Genomic DNA, 21,748 nt, shown 5'->3' on the forward strand with positions numbered 1-21,748 from the left:
CTCTCAAAAAATGCAGATCTGTAAAGATAGCTGGTATTTAGATTTCTGTAATGTCTTTCAGAAAGAAACTCAAGGGCATAGTTTTGCTGTCCTGAACTCTGAAAACAGGAAGAGATGTTTTGCTGAAATGAAATGAAATCTAAAAAACAAAGAAAAAAGAAAGAAAGAAAAAGAATCCCCAAAGCCCCCAACCAAACTACACAAATGTTTCCATTACAGTATTTCTTGTGTGCTTAGAAAGCTGATAAAAATCTATCTCCTCATTCACTTTGGTGCATAAATTCACTTCACACATATATTAGACAAATACATGCTGTTATATTTTCACCTGTCCTCATCTTTCTTCTGACCTCATGTGTCCTGAGGGATAAATTATTATTTCACATCTCATGCTGCATAAAAGGTGGCAGCTAGCTGCCAGCTCTAGGAACAATCCACTGGAAGAGTTCATAGATTCATAGAATAATTTGTGTTGGAAGGGACCTTAAAGATCATCTAGTTCCAACCCCCTGCCATCTGCAGGGACACCTTCCACTAGACCAGCTTGCTCAAGGCCTCATCCAGTCTGGCCTTGAACACACTTCCAGAGAGGAGGCATACACAACCTCCCTGAGTAACCTGTTCCAGTGTCTCACCACCCTCACTGGAAAGAATTTCCTCCTATTATCCATTCTAAATATACCTTTAGTAGCTTAAAGCCATTCTTCCTTGTCCTATAACTACAAGCCTTTTTGAAAAGTCCCTTCCCGGCTTTCTTGTAGACCCCCTTCAGGTACTGGAAGGTTGTCCCAACCTGGAGGTGCTCCAGCCCTCTGAACATCTTTGTGGCCTCCTCTGGACCCATTCCAGCAGTTCCATGTCCTTCTTGTGTTGGGAACCCCCAGAACCAGACACAGTGCTCTCACCAGAGCAGAGCAGAAGGGCAGAATCACCTCCCTCATAGTACTGGTCACACTTCTTTTGATACAGCCCAGGACACAGTTGTCTTCTGGGCTGCAAGCACACATTGCCAACTCATGTTTGATTTTTCATCAGGTGACACCTCCAAGTCCTTCTGTCTTTGAGTTGTCACATTAGCAGTTAGAGTTTCTTTCATCAGAGTCTCAGTTGAAAAATGGAAGGCAAGTAATTCCCTGTGAGGCAACCTGTGGTTTAAATTAATTTTATGCTTATTGGAACCTCAGTTTGGGTTGGTTAGTTAGTATATTCAGAAAGTAGGCTGATATGTGTGAGAAAGCAAAGAGTGACATGACAGTCCTGATAGACAAGTTCACCATGAGCCCGCAGTGTGCTCTTGTGGCCAAGGAGGACAATGGTCTCCTGGGATTCATGAAGAAGAGTGTGACCAGAAGGTCAAGGCAGATTGTCCTCCCCCTCTGCCCTAGTCCAGTTCAAGAGAGACAGGAAACTGCTGGAGAGTGACCAGAGGAGGCTACAAAGATGCTGAGGGGACTGGAGCCTCCCTGTGAGGAGTAGCAGCTCAGAAACTTGGGGCTGTTTAGCCTGGAGAAGAGCAGCCTGAGAAAGGATCTTCTTGATGCTGAGCAAGAGCTAAAGTGTAGGGCAGCCAGACTCTTTTCAGTAGTGCCCAGTCACAGGACAAAGGGCAAAGCACATTAGCTGGAACCCAGAAGGCTTCACCTAAAGAGAAGGAAAAAAGTTCTTTGCTGTGAGGGTGCAGGAGAACTGAAGCAGGTTGCCCAGAGAGGCCGTGGTGTCTCTTTCTCTGGAGAGATTCCAAAGCCACCTGGACAGGCACAAACTGATGTGGGTGACCCTTCAGGGGGTCAGACTAGAGGATCTCCAGAGGTCCCTTCCAACCCTCACCATTCTGTGAGTCCCCATTCTTGTTAGGTCAAGGGGAAGCAATGAACTGCTGAAGCTTCTATATGACAATGGGAACAATACACAGTGGTAAATGAAACCTCCATCTTTTTGAACACTGTTTCACATCACGGGACAAATACCTCACCTTATAGTGCCAAACCCAGGATTTGCCGCCTGATCTCAGAGACATAAAAAGGGAACCTCAGAAACTTTCTGTGAGAGAGGGATCTTACAGCTAGCAACCAGCTATAAACTGCTGGAATGCTCTGGACATAATGCTTTATTTTCTCACCAAACTTATCTGATGCACATGACAGCTGCCTGTTTGGGGTTCTATGAACTATGAACAACACTTTGTGGTCTGTAGTGCACTTCTGTCTGCTTTCTAAAGAAGATACATGACTGGGTCTGATAAATAATGTGCTCAAAGTTTTGGATGTTGGCCAGATCCAAGGCAATTCTTCCTGTTGAATGCCCTTGCAGCATTTGTAATCAGAGGCTGGTCTGAGAGTAAGTGTAGTATTGACAGGAAAGGGCGATTAGAGCCCAGCTTTATCACCTTTTGAATTGCAAAACCTGTGTTTTTTCGTCCTTTTCCTAAGGGGCGAGCTGACCTGGTTGTTTCAGTCACTGGAAGTGGAAAACATTTCTTCATGGAGAGATGGATAATATATGGATTTAGGTTACACTAAAGCAGAAGTCTCTCTAACTTTTACTGGACCTTAGAAATAGTCTGGAATTAAAGCGCTCCTCAGAGTTTCAGGATATCTGTTTTTATTAACTTTGTGTATGCAGATTATCCTTTTATTTTATTTTTTTCAGTGTCCACCTTGTTTTGCTTTACTGAACTCAGTACTTGCCTTTTGTCCCTCTTCATCTCCAACACTTTCAAGTACTCACCACCTGATGCATTGGCTGGATGGAGCTTATCTTTGGAAGCAATCATTTTCACAGGACCAGAGCTTTTCAGTTTCATGATGATTTTAGAATTAAACATAGTCAAAGTTTGGCATCAATAGTATTTTTGGCTTGGGTTAATTTGTATCCAAGTAAAGATTGTAAAGATCTTCACCTTTTACCCATGTCTAGTATTGCCTATTTGTAAGAGAACTTCATGCTCTATCATGTAAGACAGGGAGAGAAATCTCCTTTCTTCTCACCCCTTCTGACAGGAAGAGTAAGGACTCTGCATAAAGCTATTGAGAAATTTCTGCAGACTCATTCCAGCAGGCACAGCTTGTTAATGCCACTACAGAAATGTGTCTAGTGAGAGAAAAGCAGGGATGGGGAGAGAACAGAAGAGGTCCTGCAGAAAAGGGGAGAAATGACCAGGCTTCAACATAAAAATTCAACAGAGTGTTTCCCTCCTCTCAAGGATCTCTGAAATATATTCACAGTTCCATTTTTTGTAGAGTTTGGGGAAGCCAAGGTTTCAAAAATGAGAATCTCTGAGGTTTTTTTCTAAACCATACACAGATTTCATTTGGAATTAGTGATAGGACAAGGGGCAATGGTTTTAAACTGAACCAGGGTAGCTTTAGGCTGGGCATTAGGAGGAAGTTCTTCACAATGAGAGGGGTGAAATACTGGAACAGGATGCCCAGACATGTGGTGGAGACCCCACCCCTGGAGACATTCAAGATCAGACTTAATGTGGCCCTGGGCAACCTGATCTAGTTGGAGGTGTCCCTGCTGACTGCAGGTGTTGGACAAGATGACATTTGAGGGTCCCTTCCAAGCCAATGCATTCTGTGAATCTGTGGATCTTATTTTGAGAAATGTAGACTAGATTTCTGTAAGGCTACTGAAATACTGTTTGAATCGGTCTTGTGAGGTTCATAATGAGGTCTCTTCCAACCTGGCTCTCCATGATTCTGTAATAACTGTTACTTAACATTGGTTGCAATTTGAAAGTTTGATATATTTTACATGTATTCTGATGAAGAATGACTGATACATATAGTTCTGATCTATAGCACTTCCATGGTTAAATGATTTCAGCTGAAAGTTGGAATTCACCTAACTAAAGAATTTCTACTACAAAGCTGGAATAAGCTTTGCCCAGCAGCCCCAAGTGAAAGCCTTACAACATCTACAAGCTCAATGCTTAGTCAGCATTTGTGTCTGACTTCAACACTGTTCTCCAAAGCAGCTTATTTATAGAATCATAGTATCATAGAATCAACAAGGTTGGAAAAGTCCTCAAAGATCATCAGGTCCAACCTGTCACCTCATGATTGCTAGACCGTGGCACCAAGTGCCACGTCCAATCCCCTCTTGAACACCTCCAGGGATGGTGACTCCACCACCTCCCTGGGCAGCATATTCCAATGCCTAACAACTCTCTCTGTGAAGAACTTTCTCCTCACCTCGAGCCTAAACTTCCCCTGGTGCAGATTGAGACTGTGTCCTCTTGTTCTGGTGCTGGTTGCCTGGGAGAAGAGACTAACCCCCTCCTGGCTACAACTACCCTTCGGGTAGTTGTAGAGAGCAATAAGGTCTCCCCTGAGCCTCCTCTTCTCCAGGCTAAACAATCCCAGCTCCTTCAGTCTCTTCTTGTAGGGCTTGTGCTTGAGGCCTCTGCCCAGCCTCGTTGCCGTTCTCCGGACACGTTCAAGAGTCTCAATGTCCTTCTTAAATTGAGGGGCCCAGAACTGGACACAGTATACTTTTCCTTTGTGCTTCTTCATACAAGAATCAGTTTTAACAGGTGATCAATTACCTAAACATAAATGGGTCCTTCAAGGGTGAATTTAGGTTGTAAGACTAATCACTCAATGACAAAACTGTGCTTTAGCTTCTGCTCGGAGTCACAAAATCACAGAATGATGGGAATTGGAAGGGGCTTCTGGAGATCATCTAGTCCAACCCCTCTGCTGAAGCGGGGTCACCCAGAACATGTTGGCCAGGATCTCAATCAGATTGACCAGGTTTGGAATCTCTCCAGAGAAAGAAACCCACAACCTCTCTGGGCAGCCTGCTCCAGTGCTCTGACACTCTCTCACCTCATGTTGAAGTGGAACTTCCTGGGTTCCAGTTTGTGCCTGTTGCCCTTTGTCTTGTCACTGGTAATCACTGGGAAGAGGCTGGCCCCATCCTCTTGCCTCCCACCGTTTAGCTATTGATCAGCATTGAGAAGATCCCTTCTCAGGCAGCTCCTCTCCAGTCTAACAGCAGCACTTTTGCTCACTCAGTTTCCTGTGGATCACACAGTGCTTTTGTACTCAGACTATTTTAATCACAATTCTGACTGTATTGAAGACTATTTAATTGTGTCATCTACTGGAAAGAAATAATAAAAAAAAAAATCAGATGAGAAGAAAATTACATGAAGGCCTTAACCTCAAGTCACTTGTCAGACAAGACTGCTGCTGAAGCAATTAGGAGATTTGACCAAAAAATAATACGATTGAATTGGCTAATTTGCCAGCAGAGAATGGGGATGGGTTCTCTCCGGTCCTCTGCTGAGCGGAGAGCACAGATATTAAGAGCATTTGAATCCTTTACCTCTCTCTTCTCTTCTAAGCCTTCCAGGAGAGCATGAGACTTCTGTGACCTACTGAACTTCTATATTAATACTAATGAATCTCTCCAGTGAGCAAGCAATGCGCTCTTCAGCCAGCCTGGATTTATAGCAGGTCAGCTGGATCCTTCCAGCTCTTGACAAGCCATTCATTTCCTCCACCAGTGCTGCATCCACTCTGATTTATCTATTCTTCACCTAAAATTAGAGCAATCTAAAGAATGTTTGACAGGCACAATTTAGGGAAAGGTGGTTGGGACATTTTCATGTGGGATTCACTGTTTCTTTTCTGATCTTTAGTAAGCTACAGTTCTCAGGATCTTGCCCTAATATCCCACCCCATCTGGCTTCTGTCTTCCCCCTTGCAAGGACATGCTTCCTGTTACCTTAGGGAAAAGTCATATTTTTTTTTTCCTCCTGAGCCTGTGGACAGCATGGAAATGACAAAGGAAAGGTTTCAAAGCTTCTTCAAACCTGTTTGCCGCATACAAGGGGTATACAACAATGAGATATATTGAAGAAAGGAAGGGGGGAAAAAAACAGCAGCAAAACAAGAAATAAACCATCTGCCCATTTACTTCTGCTATTTTGGTTTAGATGTGTCAGAGCTTACTCTTCTTCAGTGGAGAACAGTGTGCAAGAGCAGGTTGAGCAGGCAGCTTTTGCAAGAACTCGGGGGGGGGAAAAAGAGAGTGTATCAGCTTTGGAAAAAGGGCAGGTGAAGCAGGAGACAGTTAAGGATATTGTAAGTTTATGAAGAAAGAGAAATAGAGATGAGAAAGCTCAGTTAGAAGTTAATCTGGCCAATGCTGTTAAGGATAATAGAAAGTGGTTTTATAAATACACTACCAACAAAAGGAGGGCCCAGACAAAATCTCTGCTCCTTACTGGATGAAGGGGGGAACATAGCAACGAAAGGCAATGTAAAGGCTGAGATACTTAACACTATCTTGGGCTTGGAGGAAGTGGCATTTAAAAATTGTCCATCTTCCTTGGGCTTCTTTAGCCTCCAGAGCCTTAGCCCATGGGTTTCCTGCAAGTACATATCTGAGGAGTACAAAGTTAGCCCTGCTGAAGTCCAGGGTTGTACTCCTACTTACTGCCCTGCTTCTACCCTGTATAATGTTAGACTCCACCATGTCATGATCACTGTCACCAAGGCTGTTCCCAGCCTCAATGTCCCCAACCAGTCCTTCTTTATTAGTTAATACAAGGTCCAGCAGTGTGCCTCTTCTTGTTGGTTCCTCCACTACCTGCATCAAGGAGTTATCATCGATACACTGCAAGAGCCTTTTGGACTGGCTGTGCCTGGCTGTGTGGATTTGCCAGCAAATGTCAGGGGATTGAAGTCACCCAGGAGTGTGTACTAGAGGCTGCCTTATCAGCATCTTCTGTTTGATTTGGTGTTCTATAGTAGACCCCCACAACAGTTTCACCTCCCTTTCTTACCCACAAGCTTTCCACCTGTTCTACCTTCCCCCCTGGGTGGAACTCGACACATCACAGTATCACAGTATCACCAAGGTTGGAAGAGACCTCAAAGATCATCAAGTCCAGCCTGAATTCTGGTTGCTCTCGCACGCAGAGAGCAGCACCACTGCCTCACCTTGTTGGTCTGTCTTTCCTGAGCAGTACATAGCCATCCATGGCAACACTCCAGTTGTGGGAGCTGTCCACCATGTTTCAGCAATTCCAATTATATCATAGTCATGCAGCCTAACACAGACCTCCAACTCCTCCTGCTTATTTCCTATGCTATGCATTGGTGTAGAAGCATTTCAGAGAGGGAGTTAATCCATTAGTTTTCACTCCTGCTGTCCCACCACTCCTGGCCACCTTCATGGCCACCAGACTACCAGTGAGCCCTGCACATGCTGGTGTTTCCTTCTTGGCTTTTTCATTTTCCTCAACACATGGCTTATTATCCCCTACCTCCCCTGAGGTAACAGTGGAGCTGGCACACCACCTCTCAAGCATCCCAGGCTTGTTTCCAGCAAGCCTGTGTTCTCCCTTTCCTCATTTCAAATCTAGTTTAAAGCTCTCTCCCAACACCTCACCACTCATCTATGCAACAGAACAGTGCATACTTCCCAAACCAGTTAGCAGATTTGTTATCAATTTTTGCTATGAGAGTCATCTGCCTGACTAAGGCACTGTTAAAAATCCCTTAGCTCTCAAAACATGTTCAGAAAAATTGAGACTGCTTGGAAGAAAGCTTTTTAAAATATTTCTTTCTTCCATGACAGGCATTCAATTCTTGATTCAGGAGTTCTGCAAGTGCCTAACATCAGGGTGCTGGCAGTGTTTGACAACAGTACATGACTCCAATCTTTGAAATCAAGGGGAGTTTAGATTTTCACTGCAGCTTTATTAGCTCTGATATTATATTTCCCAAGGAAATGCTTGTTTCCAAAGGAAGGTTTATGCTTGTCTTTATATTCATATTGCCAGTTTCTAAGTTGAGAGCATGGCTCTGCTCAGAGCCTAGAGGTTTCCTGTTTACCCAGTGAAATGGAGTTTTGATCTATTTCATTGTGTGAAAGGACAAGCGTTTCTCATCATCTGTTGGATGTCTTGAAAAGGAAAAGCCAAGATGTAAGCAAAAATAAAGACCGGCTAAGCTGACTCCTATCTGTATTTCTGACACATCCATTTGAAAAAGAACACATTAAATAGTGATTCACATTCACCAAATCTGGACTCTTCCTACTTTTCTCGTCTCTAAGGCATACTGCACACATGTTCTTGGATCAGTTATGTTAAAGCATGGTATTATTATTATTATCATCATTATCATCATAGAATGGTTTTGGTTGGAAAAGACCTTTAACTCTAACCATTATCTAACATTGCCAAGGCTGGTGCTAAACCATGGCCCTCAGCACCATATCTCTGCCTCTTTTCAACACCTCCAGGGATGGAGATGCAACCACCTCTCCAGGAAGGAAGTTCTAGTCTTTTAGCACCCTTTCAGCCAAGAAGTTTCTTCTCATATCAAACCTAAACCTCTTCTGCTGCAACCTGAGCCATTTCCTCTCATCCTAGCACTTGTTATTTGGGAGAAGAGGCCCATCCACACCTTGCTACAACCTCCTTTCAATGAGTTGTAGAGAACAAAATGGTCTCCTTTCAGCCTCTTCCCCCCTTTTTTTTCTTTTCTTTTCTTTTTTTTTTTCTCTAATTAAGATTATCAGGTTCTGAAAAAGTTGAGACATTGGATTGTTTTTTGTTGCTGTTTGTTGTTTTTTGTTTTTTGGTTTTTTTAATCTCATAAGTGTTTTTTGTTTTATTTTAGCCAAGTTTTTACTCCTGGTAATATTCAGGATGTGCTGTGCTCTGGCTTTCCATCACACTGCACTCATTAGCAGTTCTGTAAACAGCTTTTTCAAGTGCCAGACGTGAGGCTTCCTTGTGGACCTCTGATTTGGGCAGAACTCCACGCTGATTTCATTTGGGAGCTTTTCTTGAGTGAGTGTTCTAAAAGCCTGAGTGTTTTCATTTGCAGAGCTTCCTGTCAAAGTGAAAATTACTCTGCCAATATGAATGAAACAACTCAAAATGTAATTCAGTGAATTAACCCAAAATGTAACACAATGAATTAAACAAAAAGTAATGTATTTGTCCCACTGGAAGAAACAATTGAGCTTTTTACCCTAATTTTAGCATTTTCTGATTAATCACAGAATCGCCAAGGTTGGAAGAGACCTCAAAGATCATCAAGTCCAACCTGTCACCACAGACCTCATGACTAAACCATGGCACCAAGTGCCACATCCAATCCCCTCTTGAACACCTCCAGGGATGGTGACTCCACCACCTCCCTGGGCAGCGCATTCCAATGGCTAACAACTCTCTCTGTGAATAAAAAAAAATAGAAAAAATAGAGTAAACCAGGTTGGAAGAGACCTTCAAGATCATCATGACCAACCTATCATACAACCCACCTAATCAACTAAACCATGCAACCAAGGACCCTATCAAGTCTCCTCCTGAACACCTCTAATGATGGTGACTCCACCACCTCCCTGGGCAGCCCATTCCAATGGGCAATCACTCTCCCTGTGTAGAACTTCTTCCTAACCTCCAGCCTAAACCTCCCCTGGTGCAGCTTGAGACTGTCCTCTTGTTCTGGTGCTGGTTCCCTTCAGGTAGTTGTAGAGAGCAATAAGGTCACCCCTGAGTCTCCTCCTCTCCAAGCTAAGCAACCCCAGCTCCCTCAGTCTCTCCTCATAGGGCTTGTGTTCCAAACCCCTCACCAGCTTTGTTGCCCTTCTCTGACACATTCCAGCAAATCAACATCTTTCCTAAACTGAGGGGCCCAGAACTGTACAGGGGCAGAATGACCTCCCTGCTCCTGCTGGCCACACTGTTCCTGATGCAGGCCAGGATGCCATTGGCCCTCCTGGCCACCTGGGCACACTGCAGGCTCATGTTCAGCCTACCATCAACCAGTACCCCCAAGTCCCTCTCTGCCTGGCCGCTCTCCAGGCACTCTGACCCCAGCCTGTAGCTCTGCATGGGGTTGCTGTGGCCAATGTGCAGAACCCGGCACTTGGATGTGTTAAATCTGATGCCCTTGGACTCTGCCCATCTGCCCAGCCTGTCGAGGTCCCTCTGCAGAGCCTCTCTATTCTCCAGCAGATCAACTCCTGCCCCCAGCTTGGTGTCGTCAGCAAATTCACTGATGATGGATGATGGACTCGATGCCCTCATCCAGATCATCAATAAAGATGTTAAAAAGCATGGGGCCCAGCACTGATCCCTGGGGCACACCACTGGTGACTGGCTGCCAGCTGGATGTGGCACCATTCACCACCACTCTCTGGGTTCGGCCCTCCAGCCAGTTCCTAACCCATCGCAGTGTGCTCCCATCCAAGCCATGGGCTGACAGCTTGGCCAGGAGTTTGCTGTGGCTCAAAATTATAACTGTGAAGCTAACAACAGTTTCAAGACACAGCACACTACAGACAACCTCTGTGTTCCCTGCCAATTAGTACTTTATGCACTTCATCACTGAAGTGAATACAGGTATAGTCCACAGGTTTTTTTAGAAAGCCATAGAAACAATGCCCCAAACCAGTGGTATTTCAAATAAAAATCTTTCAGCTAGAAAGATAAGTTTGTTACAGATGGCTAAGCAGCAGAATAGACTAACTAGAGAGAGATCCACCTCCTCCAACACCCTCTTGCAAAGAGCAGAGCACCCAGAAACAGCATATGGAATCATAGAATGATTTGTGTTGGAAGGGACTTTAAAGATCATGTCGTTCCAGCCCCCTGCCATTTGCAGGGACACCTTCCACTAGACCAGCTTGCTCAAGCCCCCATCCAACCTGGCCTTGAACACTTCAAGTGAGGGGGCATACACAACCTTCCTGGGCAACCTGTTCCAGTGTCTCACCACCCTTACTGGAAAGAGTTTCTCCCTAATCTCCAGTCTGTATCTCCCCTTTTCCAGTTCAAAGCCATTGCCCCTCATGCTATCACAACAAGCCCTTGGAAAAAGTTCCTCCTCAGCTTTCTTGTAGGCCCCTTTCAGGTACCAGAAGGTTGCTACAAGGTCTCCCTGGAGCCTTCTCCAGGCTGAACAGCTTGTCCCCATAGAGGAGGTGCTCCAGGCCTCTGATCATCTTCGTGGCCTCCTCTGGACCCACTGCAACAGTTCAGTGTCCTAAATATTCAAAGGCTGCTCCAACTTGATCTCCACCAAGGACCAAGATTCCCTCTGTTTTACATCTAATCTATGTAATGAGATTCCTCATGTAAGTCTTGCAACTAGCAACTAATTAGGTCAAATTAACAGCACAGATGTTACTGGATCTATTTGGAGTTTGAACTCTCAAGCTGGAACAACCCTCCTCTTTAAGGTATCAACTGCTGGGTTTGGAAAGTAAATAGACAAGTTTGTATCATGGTGTGTTCACTATTCCTATAGCCAGACCACTAATCAACATTAAGACAGATTTCCAGTGGCTTCCAATGCTGTATTTATTTTCTCATCACCTGTGCTCCCCTTTCATCCTAAACCATTTGCATAAACCAGCATAATGCTATTTAGCTTATGCCCCACCACTGCTATAAATAGATGAACTGGAAACTCAGCTTAGTGAAGCAACTTAAGCCCTTTCTTGGCTCATTCTTTCCTCCAGCTTACACACCCGTGTGTGTGTGTGCCTCTGTGTGCTTGTGAAGGTGTGACAGAGAGCTTATGTATACAAAAGAAATGTTAAGAGAGAATCATTGTTTTTACCAATGATGGAAACACAACATTTTCTGAGCTGATGCAAAAGTAGGAGCTGTAAGAACAACCCCAAATATTATAGAGCATGTCTGTGTGTGCATGTGTTTGCAAATGCAGGGGGGAAAGGTCAGTTTCATTTATTTTTAAAGGCACAAAAGGGAGATGTTTCACATTTTTCCTCATGTGAGACAAGGTGAGAGTTATGCAGTCAGGTGGTGATGTTGCTAGCACAGCATCTCCTACCTTTAACAGGCAGTCTACCTTTGGTTTGTTTTTATTTTGTGCTTCCATTTACTTGCTCCACAGCCCATTTGCTTATCAGAAAGATTACAGCTGAAAATTAGGCTGCTTCTTTAAAAATCTACAGGAACAATTAAAAATCTCATCAATATATGTCTAGTTAGAGGGGACTCATGGGGCTCATCTCTCTCTTTCATTTTAGGTTTTGTGTGTTTGGTTTTTTTTCAAAGCAAAATAAAAACGATGCTTCGATGCTTCAATTTTATTTCAAGTAGGCATTTGGTTGTTGTGGCTTTTCCCTCACAAATCTTGTTTGCAGAAGTTGTAAAAAATGCAGTAATATATAGGTCTGTGTGTCTAAAAAAATAATTGTGTATCTGGTACAGCTATTTTTGTAACAACTTAGCAGTTAATCTCAGAGGATGCTTCCCGTCCTCAGCACTGAGAGTGCTTTAAACCTGAAAGGAGGTTGGAATGAGGTGGGGGTCAGTCCCTTCTTCCCAGTATCAGGTAATAGAACAAGATGAAATGGCCTGAAATTGTGCCAGGGGAGGTATAGGTTGGGCATTAGGAGAAATTTCTTTTCTGAAAGAGTGGTCAAGGATTGGAACAAGCTGCTCAGTGAAGTGGTGGAGTTACCGTCCCTGGAGGTGTTCAAGAAATGTGTGGCCGTGGCACCTTTGGACCCAGTTTAATGAGGATGGTGGTCTTAGGTTGACAGTTGGACACAGTGATCTTGGAGATCTCTTCCAAATGAAACAATTCCATGACTCTGTGGTTGCTCTAAGGCGAGATTACTGTTGATTTTAACTCTGGTCTGAGTAGGTATGAGCCTGATGACATCTATTATAGATTAGGACTTATCCTCTCCTCTGAAATATATCTCACTTCACAAAGAAGGTTAACTGCTATTTTTCTTCCCCTAATCCTGCTTAGCAAGTCAATGCAGTAGTCTGGGCAGTTTAAATATTCCAGTTAAGTGGGAGAAAGGTCACTGTATGATTACTGAAAAGGTGTCAGATGACTCTAAAGGGCGAATGCATTTTCCTGATGGATTTTCTGAAGGATGTCAAAAAGAGTTTAGGAAAAGAAAAGCAAGACTATCATTAAACTAAAAAATCTGGAGGAGTATTCATTTACCACAGAATTATACAACTGTTTTGATTACAAAAGTCCTTTAAGATCACCAAGTCCAACTGGCAACCTTAGGCCACCATGGCAGTGATGAAAACTTAACTTATTTTGGGGAGTAGGTTCTGCAGTTTTGTCCAGCACTGAGAGACTCTTTTGCCTCCATACCAAATTCCCCAAAAGCTAGGGGAGGACCTTTCCTTTTCTTTGGCCCCCAGGTGCTGCTCTGAGGTGTCTAGTGATGAAGATTGCCTCATGGTGGCCAGCTCTGCTCATCATAACCCCTAAGAAAAATTCCTCTGAATTCAGTGGCTGAATCCAGAGGTTAAGGAAGTCAAGTGGGTATTTTTTGTCTGACCTGGAATGTGAAAGTTGTGCACATGGTCAGAGAAATAAGAAAACTGTACTGTCATGGTGAACTTCACAAACCTTTACATTTGTGCACCTGAAGGGACCTACAAGAAAGCTGTGGAGGGACTTTCTGCAAAGACTTTCTGTGATAGGATGAGGGGCGATGGCTTTGAGCAGGAGGAAGGGAGATTGGCCTATCAAAATCATGTTTGGGTTTGTCAGTAAATTATCTAACACCCAAGAGTAGTGGAACATCCTGAAACTAGCCCTATTGAGCATCTAGTAATCACTAAATGACAATAGTTCATATTGTAATATCCATTCTTTCTCAATAACACTGGTTTCACAGTCTGCCCCTTTTCCACCCCACCCACCCCATGTTCTGCCTTTTCCCCCTCAAACACAGAGCACCTGGGCTCTGTTGGAGTCTCCTCCCACCCCAGGTGTGGCCACTTGGCCCTCCCCACCCACTCCCCTATTTAATCCCCACCAGGAAAGGCAGAAGCCTTAAGCTGAGCCCATCTGGGCTGGAGGATCCTCCTCTCATCGCTGGTGAGTGCCCATGGTGCACACTGGGTGATGGTGGTGGTGACAACAAAGGCCGGGGGGCCTGCTGGCCCCCCGGTTGTTAGGACCAGAATTGATGACTACTCCAATTATTATCCACGGGTGATGGCTGTGCTTCCTTATTGTGCTGAGCTCCTCTGTGTGGTATCTTGGCTGATTGAGTGATAGTTGCAAAAATGCTGGTGAGGGAGCAGGAGCTGCTTTGGGAAGATGGAGGAGGAGGGTGGCGGTGAGGGAGGCAGGGAGCTTAAACTATATGACCTTCAGAGGCCACTTACAATTCTGGTGATTCTATGACTATATGATCTAGTTCCAACCCCCTTGCTATGGGCAGGGACACCTTTCACTAGACCCAGTCAGCATCTTTAAGGGCATATTTATTTTTTACTGTACATAGAAATCAAAGTATAATGTGGTAGCTATGATGAACTGATGGATTTTGGACTTGAAGCTACATTATTTTGAAAACAAGATCTTCTGTTGTTGACTGTGGTCGTGTGAAGGTTTAATCCTCTCACCACATAAAGCACAGCTAACTCAGTCGTTGAAGCAAATGAAAAGCTGTATTTTACAAACAGAATGAAAAGCAATGAATATATACAAAATATACAGTATTTACAGCATATACAAAAATATACAGGAAAGAACATTACGGAGAAAAACCCTCCTGGGGGGGGTTCCACCTTGGGTTCCCTCCAGAACCCCTCTCTCCCTTCCTCCCCTTTCCCCTAGTAGTTAATTGGGTGAAAAAGGAGAAAGAGAAAGAAAAGGATTTTAAGGGAAAATTGTTAGTTCAAAGCAGTTGTTGAGAAAGTTAGTTTTCTTATCTCATCAGTTTCCGTCCAAGGTCAGTTGCATGCAGGTTGGCCAAGAAGGAAAGAAAGACCAAAGACAGACTGCAAGTTCTTAAAGCTATATTCTACTGATCTTCCAATTAAATTAGTTTAGAATTATTTCCTTCTGTTTTCCTTTTTACACCAAAATGTTCAGCCAGAGAATTCTGCAGCTGTCCTTTTCTTAAAGGCACAGCCTAATCTGTCACAGTTAACATAATAAATGAAATGATTGCATGAAATTCAAGAGTGAATAAAAATTATTGGCATAAGAACCATTTAAAATCCTTCTGAATTTGTGGAAAGGGTTTGGCTATTTCAATACTATTCCTCAGCAAAAGTTAGTCTATGTCTAAATTGCAGGTAGTGGAAACACTGAAGTCAATTCATAACTCAAAGACAAGTTGTCTTACCAATATATTAAATGATGTCATTCTAGAAAGAAAATTCCATAATTCACGCCTAATTTTGCAGCCTGACTCAAAGTTTGATTCAGAAAAAGGGTAGGAAGAATACTCTAGGAGAGTTGGGCTAGATGATCTCCAAAGGTCCTTTCAGAACAAGAGGACACAGTCTCAAGCTGCACCAGGAGAGGTTTAGGCTGGAGGTTAGGAGGAAGTTCTATGCAGAGAGAGTGACTGGCCATTGGAATGGGCTGCCCGGGGAGGTGGTGGAGTCACCATCACTGGAGGTGTTCAGGAGGAGACTTGACAGGGTGCTTGGTTGCAGGGTTCAGTTGATTAGGTGGGCTGGATGATAGGTTGGACGTGATGATCTTGAAGGTCTCTTCCAACCTGGTTTATTCTATTCTATTTCTAACCCCTACCACTCCCTGGTTCTGTGATTCTCTGACAGGCATGTGTTAATAGCTAGCTTTGCTTCTAAACACACTGAAATATGTGGAAATAAATACTCTTGTGTCTACTGATGTAATTATTTCATCTTTTTTCTTTTCAGAAATATACGGATTTAAAGGTGATTATTTCAGCAACTAACCTCAGAATTTTGAGTCTTATATTTAAAGAGACTTCCTTTACAAGTCTTCATAGTACCTCAAAAATCAAGTTTTGGCTTCTGAGCTAGAAAAATAGTATCTACTGTAGGAAATGAACCACTCGTTGTAATTCTCCTGTGCCTCTGTAAGAAATGAAGGTAAATATGTAAAGAAGGACAATTCCTTAATTTACTTCTTTTTCAGCAGCTCTTCTCAGTGAGGTCAAAATGAAACATGCATTGTGATATAATAAAAAATATTTTATCACTAAAATTTGTGTTTGAAGCCTTTCTGCAGCTGCAGTTGAGAACTTGTACACATGTGGAAGGGTTGGGGTTTATATTCTAGAATCTCTTTACGTGACAGCTGAGGCTTTCAGTCACAAGTCTCCTTGGAGAGCCCAAGCTGCTCTCTTTTTATTTCAAACATTTTATCCACGCTTCCTGCACAGCTTGGAGATTGATAATTTGGGACAGAATAGTTTGAGTTACGGGTATGAACTACAGTACAGGAAGTTACATCTCAAAATGACAAGGAACTTCTTTCCTGTAAGGATCACAAGAGTGCTGGAACGGACTCCCCAGAGATGTTGTGGCGTCTCCTTCTCTGGAGATTTCCAAGACTCTGGATGCGTTCCTGTGCAACCTGTACTAGATTCTATGGCCCTGCACTGGCAGGGAAGTTGGACTCGATCTATGGAGGTCCTTTCCAACCCCCAACATCCTGTGATCTACACTGGGGATTAGGAAGAAGTTCTTTACACTGAGGGCTGTGAGACACTGGAACAGGTTGCCCAGGGAAGCTGAAGAGGCTCCAAGTCGGAGAGTGTTCAAGGCCAGGTTAGATGAGGTCTTTGGACAACCTGGTTTAGTGGATGGTGTCCACCAGATGGGTTTGGAAATAGATGATCATTAAGGCCTCATGCAACCTAAACCATTCTATGGTTTTTATGAAGTACTAGTGTGGCCAGCAGGTACAGGGAAGTCATTCTGCCCTGTACTCAGCACTGGTTAGGCCACACCTTGAGTGTTGTGTCCAGTTCTGTGACCCTTAATTTAAGAAGGACATTGAGACACTTGAATTTGTCCAGAGAAGGGCAACAAGGCTGGGGAGAGGCCTCAAGCACAAGCCCTGTGAGGAGAGGCTGAGGGAGCTGGGGTTGTTTAGCCTAGAGAAGAAGAGGCTCAGGGGAGACCTTATTGCTGTCTACAACTACCTGAAGGGAGGTTGTAACCAGGAGGGGGTTGGTCTCTTCTCCCAGGCAACCAGCACCAGAACAAGAGGATGCAGTCTCAAGCTGCACCAGGGGAAGTTTAGGCTTGAGGTGAGGAGAAAGTTCTTCACCAAGAGAGTTGTTAGCTGTTGGAATGTGCTGCCCAGGGAGGTGGTGGAGTTACCATCCCTGGAGGCGTTCAAGAGGGGATTGGACGTGGCGCTTGGTGCCATGGTTTAGTAGTCATGAGGTGTTGGGTGACAGGTTGGACTTGACAATCTTTGAGATCTCTTTCAATCTTATTGATTCTATACTCTGCCTGGAAATAATTCCATAGTACAACTTTCAAAAACCGTGTGTAATGATCTGATTTTTGTAGCCTTTGTATTTTTCATAGGGGGGAGTATAATTTCCTCTTTAAAGTACATTGTGACTTGTGGAACCAATTCCACTATTGTGGAACAGATTCTCGATATGATTTTTCCCCCTCTCATCTTTAAACATTCCCATGACTACACCAACAGAACAATTAAAAGCAATGATATGTGAGCAATGTGGAATGCTGCTCACCCACCCTATCACAGTTTGTTAGCATCCCCATGTGTGCCTCATATTATTTTGTCCTTATTTTGTCAGTGAAACCCTTCAAAGATCCTCTCACACTCAATATCTCTCTTCACCTTATATAGTATTTGAACTACACGTTGCAGATGAAATGCCCTCCTAGAATTTCACTGTTTGAAACGGATCAACCTGGCTTTTAAATAGATTTTCAAAACCCATTTGTCATCGAGGCGAACTTTTTTTAACCTGAGAAGTTCTCTGCATACATTTATGGTAATGAGTACAAGCTATTATGCCTGTCATAATACAAAGCAATTTCAGCTGGTATTATTTCCATAAATATTTAAAAGCTGGCACACCTACAGCATAGGCTTGGGATATTGTGTTAGGGCCATGAAAAAAAAAAAAAGACCAAAAAAAATGGAAAGGCTTTGTTATCTTCATCTAGAAGGTAACCAAGATAAAACCTGGTTAAAACAGAAGTTAAGATGAGACACTTGAGCTAGGATTGTTTAGCCTGGAGAAGAGGAGGCTCAGGGGAGACCTTATTGCTCTCTACAGCTACCTGAAGGGAGGTTGTAGCCAGGAGGGGGTTGGTCTCTTCTCCCAGGCAACCAGCACCAGAACAAGAGGATGCAGTCTCAAGCTGCACCAGGGGAAGTTTAGGCTTGAGGTGAGGAGAAAGTTCTTCACAGAGAGAATTGTTAGCCATTGGAATGTTCTGCACAGGGAGGTGGTGGAGTCGCCATTCCTGGAGGTGTTCAAGAGGCACTTGGTGCCATGGTTTAGTCATGAGATCTTGGGTGACAGGTTGAACTTGGTGATCTTTGAGGTCTTTTCCAACCTTGTTGATTCTATGATTCTATTTTATTTTGAGTGGTTAAACAGAAGTTGAGAGATTTCTGAAGCTAAATTTTCTACCCAGCAGCTCCATGACGATTAAACTGTGTTCCTAAATGAAACATCCACTCATTCTTAAACACCTCCAGGTCTCCACCACATTACTGAGCAGCCTCTTCCAATACCTGACTGCTCCTGCAGGAAAGAAATTCTTCCTAATATCCAACCTAAACCTCCCCTGTCACAGCTTGAGAGCACCATGTCTTGTCCTGTTAGTTACTTGGGAGAAAAGACCAACACTGGCCTCACTCCAGCCTCCTTTCAGGTAGCTGTAGAAAGCAATAAGGTCTCCTCTCAGCCTCCTCATCTTCAGACTAAACAATCCTAGCTCCCTCAGTCTCTCCCCATAAGACATTCTGAAAACCCTTCCCCAACCTCATTGTACCCACCTCAGCACCTCGATATATTTCCTATACTGTAGTGCCCAAAACTTGTGGTCTGTCTTCACCATTTCTGGGGCACAATCACTTCCCTGGTCCCTCTGGCCCTGCTATTTCTGATCCAGGCTAGGATGCCATTGGCCGCCTTGGCCACCCTGCTGGCTCCATGGACTAGTTTGCCTGCACTACTGAAAGTAACTTGCCAACCTGCTGCTCCTGGAGTTGCAGCATAGACAGCAAATTTTATATGACAATGGCCATTTTGAGTCACTAGCGTGACTATATCATTCATTCATTTGCACTGCTTGGCACATACCCATGCTAAAAATCTGGCACAACTTCTCCTTTATAGTTTCCAAAGTGAATTTTTTATAGTTTCTGGAGTGAAGCAATAAAAGTGAAATAGATTCACAATCTTATGAACTCTATAATTTTAGTAGTTTATCTTGTAGCAACAGCAAGCAAATGGTCCTCTAAAATGAGTCAGTAACATCAGAGAAGAAAGAAATTATTACAGTCCAAATTTAGATAAGACTGCTGTCCTCATTTCTCTCTTTGTTTTCTGTACTAAAAACTGCAACTTCTGAATCTTAAGAAGGTTCTCATTTTACACATCCAATCTCATTGGAGCAGAGGTACACATCCTGTCCCACATCTGGGATATTTAAACACAGTCTAAAGAAACAACAGAAGACTCTGAACAAGATTTCAATTAACTGCTCACCGACATAGCCACAGGTGTCGATGACTTCCCAATTAGATGAAATTATATCATAGAATTATAGAATGGCTCAGGTTGGAAGGGTCCCCAGAGATTATCTGCTCCAATCCCCCTGCCATGAGTAGGGATGCCCCTCAACTAGACCAGGTTGCCCAAGGTCTTGTCCAATCTGACCTTAAACACCTCAAGGGAGGGGGCAACCTATTCCAGAATCAATGCCCTTGTATTGAAAAGCTTCTTCCTAAAACCCAGTCTAAACCTAATCTACCTCAGCTTAAAACCATTCTTCCTAGTCCTGTCACTAGATGCCCTTATGAAAAGTTCCTTTCCATCTTTCCTGGAGGCTCCCTTTGGGTATTGGAAGGCAGCCATAAGGTCCCTGCAGAGTCTTCTCTTCTGCAGACTGAACAACCCCAGCCCCTTCAGCCTATTCTCATAACAGAGGTGTTCCAGCCCTTGGATCACCCTTGTGACCTTCCTGTAGACTTTGCTCCAACAGTTCTATGTCCACCAGCATTCCCAGGTCCTTCTCTTTGTAACTGCTTTCCCAGCAGGACACCCTTCACCTGTCCTTGTGCAGGGGGTTGTTCCTCCCCAGGTGCAGGACTCCATTCTTGCCTTACATACACAGCCTGTGCCTGTACTGCTGTTCCCTTCTTGCATGCTTGCCACACAGCTGTAGGCAGAGGAAGCTTGTGGACAGACTGTCTGTGAGTGCCTGCAGACATCTAAAGATGATATTTGCTCAGGCTGTTAAGTTCCTGCTGTAGATCTTTGGAAAGAATTATTGCAAAGCAATCTGAGCTCAGGCATCCACAGGTCTGGTATAAATTAGAAGCAGGCTGAGTAACCAAATGTGAGTAATTTCTCTGGTCCTGGAGGTGAAAGCTTCCAATCAGGTTCTTCTCTTATTTACATCTAGCTTCCCAGAGCTTTTCTGCTGGCTTTATTATTCTCTCTAGAAATGTGTTTTTTCAAGCATTTAAATGCTACTCCCTCGGTGTTTATTTAATTTCCCCCTAGTACCTCCATCTATGTTGCTCTTTATTCTCCATGATGATTCAGGAATAGAATATTGTTAGAGTACTTACCCATTATTATTTGTGGCTATTTTGTAAATGTCCCCATTTGCATGAAGTTTTATTTTGTCCCAGGCATAAGGCTGTATGCTAGCTTTATTTCTAAGGAGACAAACAACTTGCCTCTGTTGGCTAGTAGAACAGATGTCATTTGCCCACACAGACTCTCAGCAGTCATCACATAGAATCATAGAATCATTAAAGTTGGAAAAGACCTCTAAGATCATCAAGTCTAACCTTCTACCCAACACCTCCAGGATCACTAGACCATGTCTTGAAGTGCCATATATACTCATTTTTCAAATACCTCCAGGAATGGTAACTCCACCACCTTCCTGAGCAGCCTGTTCCAATACTTGACCATTCTTGCAGGAAAAAAATTTCTTCCTAATATCCAGCTTAAACTTTCCTTGGTGTAACTTGAGGCCATTTCCTCTTGGTCTGTCATTTGTTACTTGGGTAAAGAGGCCATCACTGACCTCACTCCAACCTCCTTTCAGGTACCTTCAGAGAGCATTAAAGTCTCTCAGCCTTCTCTTCTTCAGGCTAAACAATCTCAGCTTCCTCAGCTTCTTCTCAGGGAGGTGGTGGAGTCACTGTCCCTGGAGGTGTTCAAGAGGGGATTGGATGTGGTACTTGGTGCCATAGTTTAGTCATGAGGTCTGGGGTGACCGGTTGGACTCGATGATCTTTGAGGTCTCTTCCAACCTTGGTGATTCTGTGATTCTTATAAGACATGATCTACAAAATTCTCACCAGCTTTGTTGCCCTTCTCTGTACCTACTCCAGCACCTCAATCACTTTCTTATACTGTGGTGCCCAAAACTGGACACAGTTTTCAAGGTGTGATCTCACCAGTGCTGAAGACAATCCTGGTCCTGCTGGCCATGCCATTTCTTATCCTGTCCAGGATGCTGTTGGCCTTCCTGGCCATCTGGGCACAACCTGGCTCATGTTCAGACTGTTGTTAATGAACACCCCCAGGCCTCTCTCTGCCAGAGAGCTTTCCAGCCACTCTGCCCCAAGCCTAGAGTCTTTATGGGATTGTTGTGATCAAAGTGCAGGATCTAGCACTTGGTCTTGTTAAATCTCATGCAGTTGTCCTGAGCCCATGGATTCGACCTGTCAAGATCTCTCTCTAGAGCCTTCCTACCCTGCAGCAGATCAACACTCCTGCTTAATTT

The sequence above is a fragment of the Dryobates pubescens genome, chromosome 4, assembly GCF_014839835.1.
Source record: "Dryobates pubescens isolate bDryPub1 chromosome 4, bDryPub1.pri, whole genome shotgun sequence".
NCBI lineage: Eukaryota > Metazoa > Chordata > Aves > Piciformes > Picidae > Dryobates > Dryobates pubescens.